The sequence below is a fragment of the Cricetulus griseus genome, chromosome 4 (genome assembly GCF_003668045.3).
Source record: "Cricetulus griseus strain 17A/GY chromosome 4, alternate assembly CriGri-PICRH-1.0, whole genome shotgun sequence".
Classification (NCBI taxonomy): Eukaryota; Metazoa; Chordata; class Mammalia; order Rodentia; family Cricetidae; genus Cricetulus; species Cricetulus griseus.
Window position 1 is genome coordinate 133,169,666 of NC_048597.1, and position 8,583 is coordinate 133,178,248.

General features: G+C 39.4%; 1 pseudogene; it reads left to right on the plus strand.

Moving 5' to 3' along the window:
* The first annotated feature begins 7,830 nt into the window (after nt 1–7,830).
* Nucleotides 7,831–8,003, plus strand: LOC113835269 (annotated as a pseudogene).
* Nucleotides 8,004–8,583: the final 580 nt, after the last annotated feature.

Below are 8,583 nucleotides of genomic sequence, written 5' to 3' on the forward strand. Positions count from 1 at the left end.
AGGAAATATGGGACACCATGAAAAGGCCAAACCTAAGAATAACAGGGATAGAAGAAGGTGAAGAAACCCAACTCAAAGGTGCAGAAAACATATTCAACAAAATCATAGAAGAAAACTTTCCCAAACCAATGAAAGTACAAGAAACCAACCATGAAATATAAAAGATCTCTTTTCCCTAGAAAAATTAAGATATATTTTATAATAAACATTTTTGTTTGACTGTCTATAGCAGTGGTTCTCAACCTTCCTAATGCAACCCTTTAATACAGTTCCTTATGTTGTGGTGACTCTTGACCACAAAATTATTTTCACTGCTATTTCATAACTGTAATTTTGCTACTGCTATGAGCTATAAAGTAAGTACCTGTGTTTTCTGATGGTCTTAAGCAATATCAGTGAAAGGATCAGTTGCCACCCATGACACACGGGTTAAGAACCACTGGCCTATAGGATAGATTACCTAAACAAAGTCTTAACATTTAATACAGTGACAAAAGGAAGTACCTGTCAGAGCTGAAACTGCATTTTAGATGGTAACTGTAATTGACACATTCTTCCCTATTTCCTCATTTTTATTGCTACTAGTTATTTCACCTGAGTTACTCCAAATCATCCTTGCAGTTTCTGCTTAAATAATACCTATGTTTCCAATCCCAATATAGAGTAGAATGTCAGCCTGCATCTTCATACAGAACTGTTTCTATTACAAGTCTACTAAAAATAGTTCTTCTGGGTTAAGTTCCAAATCACTGTTTAAATTCAGAACCAATTTACATTTCTCAAATATCACTTTAAAGAATACATGATTTTTAATATATTTCCAAGGGTGTGCAATTACCACCATTAATTTCAGAACTTTTCATCATCTCAAAAAGAAACACTGAATCTCTTTATTAGTCATTCCCATTTGTTTTCCCCTCAGACCCTGGAAATCAAAAAACTATTTTTGAAAATTTCCTTTAAAAAAAAAAGAAAGAAAGTACAAGAAACCTACATAACACACAATAGAGTGGACCACAAAAAAGTCCCCTCATCACATAATAATTAAAACACCAAACATACAGAATAAAGAATATTAAGAGCAGCAAAGGAAAAATGCCAAGTAACATATAAAGACATACCTATCAGAATTACACTGGACTTCTCCATGGAAACTCTGAAAGCCAGAAGGTCCTGGAAAGATATTCTAGAAACACTAGGAGACCACAGAGGCCAGCCCAGACTACTATACCCAGCAAACCTTTCAATTACTAGTCCATGACAAAACCAGATTTAAACAATACATAGCCACTAATCCAGCCCTAAAGAAAGTACTGGAAGGAAAACTCCAACCTAAGGAAGATAACTACTCTCACAAAACATAGACAATAGATAATCCCACTTTACCAAAAGCCAAGAGAAAAGCAGGGTAAATCCACACACAATACCACTACCAACAACAAATCAAGACTAAAGACTCAGTGGTCCTGAATTTCCCTCAATAAAATGGTCTTAACTCGCCTATAAAAAGACACAGGCTAACAGAATGGATATGAAGACAGAATCCATTCTTCTGCTCTATACAAGAAACACACCTCAACTTCAAAGATAGACATTACCTCGGAGTAAACTGTTGGGATAAGATATTCCAATCAAATTTACCCAAGAAACAAGCTGGAGTAGCTATTCTAGTATCTAACACATTAAACTTCAAACTAAAATAAATCAAAAGAGATGAAGAAGGTCATTTCATATTCATCCATCACAGGAAAAATCTATCAGGAAGAAGTCTCAATTTTAAACATCTATGCCCCAAATACAAAGGCACAAACATTGGTAAAAAAATTATTAAAACTCAAATCACAAATAAGGCCTCATACAGTTATAGTGGGTGACTTCAACACCCCACTCTCAACACTAGACAGGACCACCAGATAGAAACTTAACAAAGAGACAAAGGCACTAACAGAAGCTATGGCCCAATTGTGATTAGCAGACATCTATAGAACATTCCATCCAAATACAAAAGAACATACCTTCTTTTCAGCATCACATGGATTCTCTAAAATCGACCACATACTCAGCAACATAGAAAACCTCAACAGGTACAAAAAAAATAACTCCCTGTGTCTTATCAGACCACCATGCTTTAAATTTAGAATTCAAGAACAACACAAATTGCAGAAAACCTACCCACTCATGGAAATTGAACAACTCCCAATTGTACCATTCCTGGGTCAATGAAAAAATAAAGAAAGAAATTAAAGACTTCCTAGAATTCAATGAAATTGAAGACACAACATACCCAAACTTATGGGACACTTTGAAAGCAGTACTAAGAGGAAAGTTCATAGCTCTAAGTGCTCACATGAAGAAACTATCGAACAGTCACACTAGAGAGTAGACATCAAAACTGAAAGCTCTAGGACAAATGGAAGCAAATTCACCCCAGAGGAGTAGATGCCAGGAAATAATCAAACTGAGGGCAGAAAGCAATAAAGTTGGAACAAAGAAAACAATTCCAAGAATCAATGTAACAAAGAATTGGTTCTTCAAGAAAATCAACAAGATAGACAAACCTTCATCCACACTAACCAAAAGGCAGAGAGAGAACATGCAAATTAACAAAATCAGAAAAGAAAAGGAGTCATACCAGAAAATGGAAAGATCTCCCATGCTCTTGGATAGGTAGAATCAACATAGTAAAAATGGCAATCCTGCCAAAAGTAATCTACAGAGCCACAAATCCCATCAAAATCCCAACACAGTTCTTCACAGACCTTGAGAGAACAATACTCAACTTCAGATGGAAAAACAAAAAACCCAGGATAGCCAAAACAACTCTGTACAATTAAAGGAACTTCCGGAGGCATCACCATCCCAGACTTCAAGCTCCATTACAGAGCTATAGTCCTGAAAACAGCTTGGTATTGGCACAAAAATAGACAGGTTGACCAATGGAACCGAATTGAAAACCCTGATATTAACCCACACACCCATGAACACCTGATTTTTGACAAATAAGCTAGAGTTATTCAATGGAATAAAGAAAGCATCTTCAACAAATGGTGCTGGCAGGACTGGATGCAGGCATGCAGAAGACTGCAGATAGATCCATTTCTATAGCCATGCACAAAGCTGAAGTCCAAATGGATCAAAGACCTCAACATAAATCCAGCCACACTGAACTTATTAGAAGAGAAAATAGGAAATACCCTTGAACAAATTGGTACAGGAGACTGCTTCCTGAACATTACACTAGTAGCACAGACACTGAGGTCGACAATTAATAAATGGGACCTCCTAAAACTGAGAAGCTTCTGTAAGGCAAAGGACACAATCAACAAGACAAAATGAAAGCCCACAGATTGGGAAAAGATATTCACCAACCCCACATCTGACAGAGGGCTGATCTCCAAAATTTACAAAGAACTTAAGAAGCTAGTGTCCAAAACACCAAACAATCCAGTTAAAAAGTGGAGTACAGAACTAAATAGAGGAATATAAAATGGCTGAAAGACACATAAGAAAATTCTCAACATCCTTAGCCATCAGGGAAATGTAAATCAAAACAACTCTGAGATACCATCTTACACCTGTTAGAATGGCTAAAATTAAAAACAACAATGACAGTTTATGCTGGAGAGGATGTGGAGAAAAGGGAACACTCCTCCACTGCTGGTGGGAGTGCCAATTTGTACAGCCACTTTGGAAATCAGTATGGCTATTCCTCAGGAAAATGGGAATCAGTCTACCACAAGATCCAGCAATTCAACTCTTAGGCATATACCCAAAAGAAGCACATTCATACAACAAGGACATCTGTTCAACGATGTTCATAGCAGCATTATTTGTAATAATCAGAACCTGGAAGCAACCTAGATGCTCTTCAACTGAAGAATGGATAGAGAAATTGTGGTACATTTACACAATGCAGCACTACTCAGCAGAAAAAAGAAAAAAACAATAGAATCTTGAAATTTGCAGGCAAATGGATGGAAGTAGAAGAAACCATTCTGAGTGAAGTAGCCCAGTCACAAAAAGACAAGCAGGGTATTACTCACTCATAAATGGATTTTAGACATAGAGCAAAGGATTACCAGCCTACAATCCACACCGACAGAGAAGCTAGGAAACAAGGAGGACTCTAAGAGACACATACATGGTCCCCCAGAGAAAGGGAAAGGGACAAGATCTCCTGAGAAAATTGGGAGCATGGGTGAGACAGGATAGGGAACTAGGAGAATGAGAAGGGGAGAACAGGAGGGGTGAGGATGACATGAGAGGGCAGGGAGTTTGAGTTGGGGGCAAAACAGAAGAGCGCAAGATAAGAGATACCATAATAGAGGAAGCCATTATAGGTTTAAAGGCAAATCAGGCACTAGGGAAATGTTTGGAGATCTACAAGGATGACACCAACTAACAATCTAAGCAACAGAGGAGAGGTTACCTTAAATGTCCTCCCCTGATAATGAGATGGATGACTAACTTATATGCCACCCTAGAGCCTTCATCCAGCAGTTGGTGGAAGTAGAGGCAGATACCCACAGCTAAACACTGAACTGAACTGGAATCCAGTTGCAGAGGATGAGGAATGATGAGTAAAGGGATCCATACCAGGCTGGTGAAACCCACAGAAACAGCTGACCTGAACAAAGGAGAGCTCTTGGTCCCCAGAATGATAGCTGGGATACCAGTATGGGACTGATCCAGACCCCATGAATGTGTGTGTCAGTGTGGAGACTTCAGAAATATGTGGGGCCCCTTGTAGTGGATCAGTACTTATCCCTAGCATAGGAATGGACTTTGGGAGCCCATTCCACATAGAGGAATAATCCCTAAGCCCAGACACATGGGGATGGACCTCAGCCCTACCCCAAAATATATGACAGACTCTGAAGACACCCTATGAATGCCTTACCCTCCCCGGGAAGAAGAAAGGGTATAGGATAAGTAGGGTGTTAGTTGGGGGACAGGGGAGGAGGGGAGGGAGAGGGAACTGGGACTGACATGTAAAATAATCTTTTTCTAATTCATATTTTAAAAAAGAGGGAAAAAAGAACAGAATAATGAAAATGTTCAGCAAAAATTGTAATATACATGACAAAGAGACAGAAAGAATAGACCTTTATCTGAAAAAATAAAGCAGAGGGTCTGGATGCTACAAGTTTGTGTGGTGCTCAGAAGCCACATGGAGTGGAGTTATAGCTCAGTGGTAAATGCTTGCCCAGTATGTGCAAGACACTGGATTTCATCCAAGTACCACAAAAATATGTGGTGTTCACTGCAGTGTTTTCCTATCACATAAAGTCCTATCTACAGCAAAAACAACAACCAAATTATAACTTATAAGAATTGCAACATTGCTTGGGGTCTCCTGGCCTGGGGACTGCACACAGTTTGACCTGCCCTACCCAAGCCATCCAGAGTCTGCCGACATCACAGTGCTAGTCCTCCACCTACCAGGAGAGGGAGTGTCTCAGACCCATCTGTACCCACTGGGAGACACATCAGATTATTGGACCTACTTGCACCCACAGGAAGAGAACCTTGGACCTGTATCCACCAGAAAAGAGAAAGATCCCACCTGTACCCACTGGAAAAAAAGGAGAGGGAATGGGGGAGATTGATATGTAAACTGATTATTTCTAAAGAAAAAATGAAACCATCCTGAGTGAGGTAACCCAGTTACAAAAAGACAAACATGAGATGTACACATTCATATATGGATATTAGACATAGAGCAAAGGATTACCAGCCTGCAATCCACACTGCCAGAGAAGCTAGGAAATAAGGAGGACCCTAAGAGAGTCATACATGGTCCCCCAGAGAAGGGGAAAGAGACAAATCTCTTTCTCTTGGGCAAATTGGAAGCATGTGGGGAGGGGAGAGGGAGTTAGGAGATAGAGAAATGGAGAAGGGAAGATGGGAGGAGGACATGAGGGAGCAGGGATAATGAGTCAGGGGAAGATTAGAGGAGAGCAAGAAAAGAGATACCTTAATAGAGGGAGCCTTTATAGGTTTAAAGAGAAATCTAGCACTAGGGAAATGTCCAGAGATCTACAAGTATGGCCCCAACTAACAATCTAGGCAATAGAGGAGAGGCTACCTTAAATGCCCTGCCCTGATAATGAGATTGATGACTACCTTATGTGCCATCCTAGAGCCTTCATCCAGTAGCTGATGGAAGCAGAAACAGAGACCCACAGCTAAGCACTGAACTGAACTCCTGGAATCCAGTTGTAGAGAGGAGTGATGAGCAAAGGGGTCAAGACCAGGCTGAGGAAACCCATAGAAACCAGCTGACCTGAACAAGGGGGAGGTCATGGTCCCCATACAGACAGTTAGGAAACCAGCACAGGACTGAACCAGGCCCTCTGGATGTGGGTGTCAGTTAGGAGGCCTGGGCAGACTATGGAGACTCTGGTAGTGGAACAGCATTTATCCCTAGTGTATAAATGGACTTTAGGAGCCCATTCCCCATAGAGAGATACTCTCTCAGCCTAGACATACCAGGGAGGGCCTAGGCCCTGCCCCAAATGATGTGACATATTTTGATGATCCCCATGTAAAGCCTCACCCTCTCTGGGGAGCAGAAGGGGGATGGGATGGGAAGTTTGGTGGGGGGCATGGGAGGATGGGAGGGAGAGGGAACTGGGATTGATATGTAAAATAAGATTGTTTCTAATTTAAATAAAAGAATAAAAGGAAATGAAATTTCAAAAGTATTGGGACATTATAAATAGCAACCTCTTAAGTTGCTCACATATAAGAAACCATCTGCCTGTTCTGTTCCTAGTGTCTGGTATTGCTGTGAAAATGTGTTTAGTTTTATCAGTAAGTTCCAAAGACTACCTGGGGTGTTGAGCAATAAAGGAAGGAGTACTGGAGGAGGGGTAGCTAACAAATGAATTATCCAGCTGGACATATGAGAATAAGGATTACTAACTTGGAAACAGAAAGGTCTAGAAGCAAAAATCAACCAAGGAAGCAAGTGTTCTTAGCAAAGCCTATTGTTTAAGTGCACAGTGGCAAATGAAATGGTGAAGAATGATATTGCAGAAATAGTCCATGACCATAACTCCCAGAATACAAAGAGATAAACATATAGAGGTAATGATGTATAGATGATACACAAGTCTGTGGAATGACTGCAACTGAAGAAATAACATATTATGAATTATGATTTTCCTTAAGACTTGGAGCCTTAAGGCAGAGACACACCAATGCAGAATACTCACATCATTACAAATGAAGGGACAAACCAAAGCTTTCTTTAACTGAAAATAAATAAGAAATAAAGGCTGGGACAAGTTGATGTCAAGTTCTTGTTAACCAAGTATGCTTGAGAATGAGACCCACTCAAGTTAATAAATAAAAATAGTGAGGAGCAACAATTCTCTAATGTTTCCAAATCTAAATAAGTAAGAGATAAAGAGGAGGACTGTATATTGGACTTGCCTATATCTCCATTTTTCTTCTGTCATCCACATTATTCCAGTGTACCAAAGTTCTTTGTACTCTCTCTTCAAACAACTATATATCCATTTTTCTGAAAAGAACAATAAAATGCAAGTTAATCAGGCATAAATTCCTCTGCATCTACATAAAGGATTTTCAGCAAATAGAAGAAAGAGTTGGTGTTAGAATAAAATGCCCATCCCCTGCTCCCCAGTGCACTTCTAGGCATCACCTCATGCCTGATATTCATGTTTGGGACCATTTGCAAAGATGCTGGTGCAATTTGAATCTTCTGTAAGTATTTAGTGCACACCATGAGGGATAGTACTTAAAAGTATTTTGTGAACTTTGCTTATTTGAGAAATAGTTAATAAAAAGCATAACTCCCATCCCCTTACCTGGCAGAGGACATGCCGTGATCAAAGAAATAGTTTGCCCAGAGCAAGTACAACCATTGGATAACCATTGTACTCCAGATGTGCTGACCCCTGAGATTTCCCCAAACGTGGAAAATCAACTGCATAGTTTTTGGTAGTGGTGTACTGCATGTATTCAGCTCTCCCTAAATTATATATATATATATATATATATATATATATATATATTATATATATATATTCAGCTTCACAGAGTATACATTTGACAGAGATATGTTGTCTACAGGTATTTTCAGGTTTTAGAAACTAATCTCTTTGATAAAAGTAAGCAGACTTCTTTCTTGAAGAGGCATTCTAGTAAGCATTATGTACACTAGGTGTCAGAAGGGAGACTAGTCTATCAAGAGAAGCCTGGGATAGTACCAAGCAAGAGAGAGTGAAAGAAAAGTCAAAACTGCTTATTCTAGACTTTTGGAGTCATAAGAAAAAATAACTAGAAGAGAACAACTTCCATGCAAATTATATACAGTTCTGTCAGCAGCCAGGCTCTACCACAGACAATTCATAATAGTGGTAACTAAGTCACCAAACCATTTTGTTCAGGGGAGTATTCTGATATCAGACTGTCGTGGAATACCTACAAAAAAGATCCCCACATATTCTCCTCAGCTATCTACCCACAATAATAGATATTCAAAGTAAATGGTCACTATGAAAATGCAACTTAACGCAAATAGTCTAATGACTCCACTTTCCCAGAAATTAC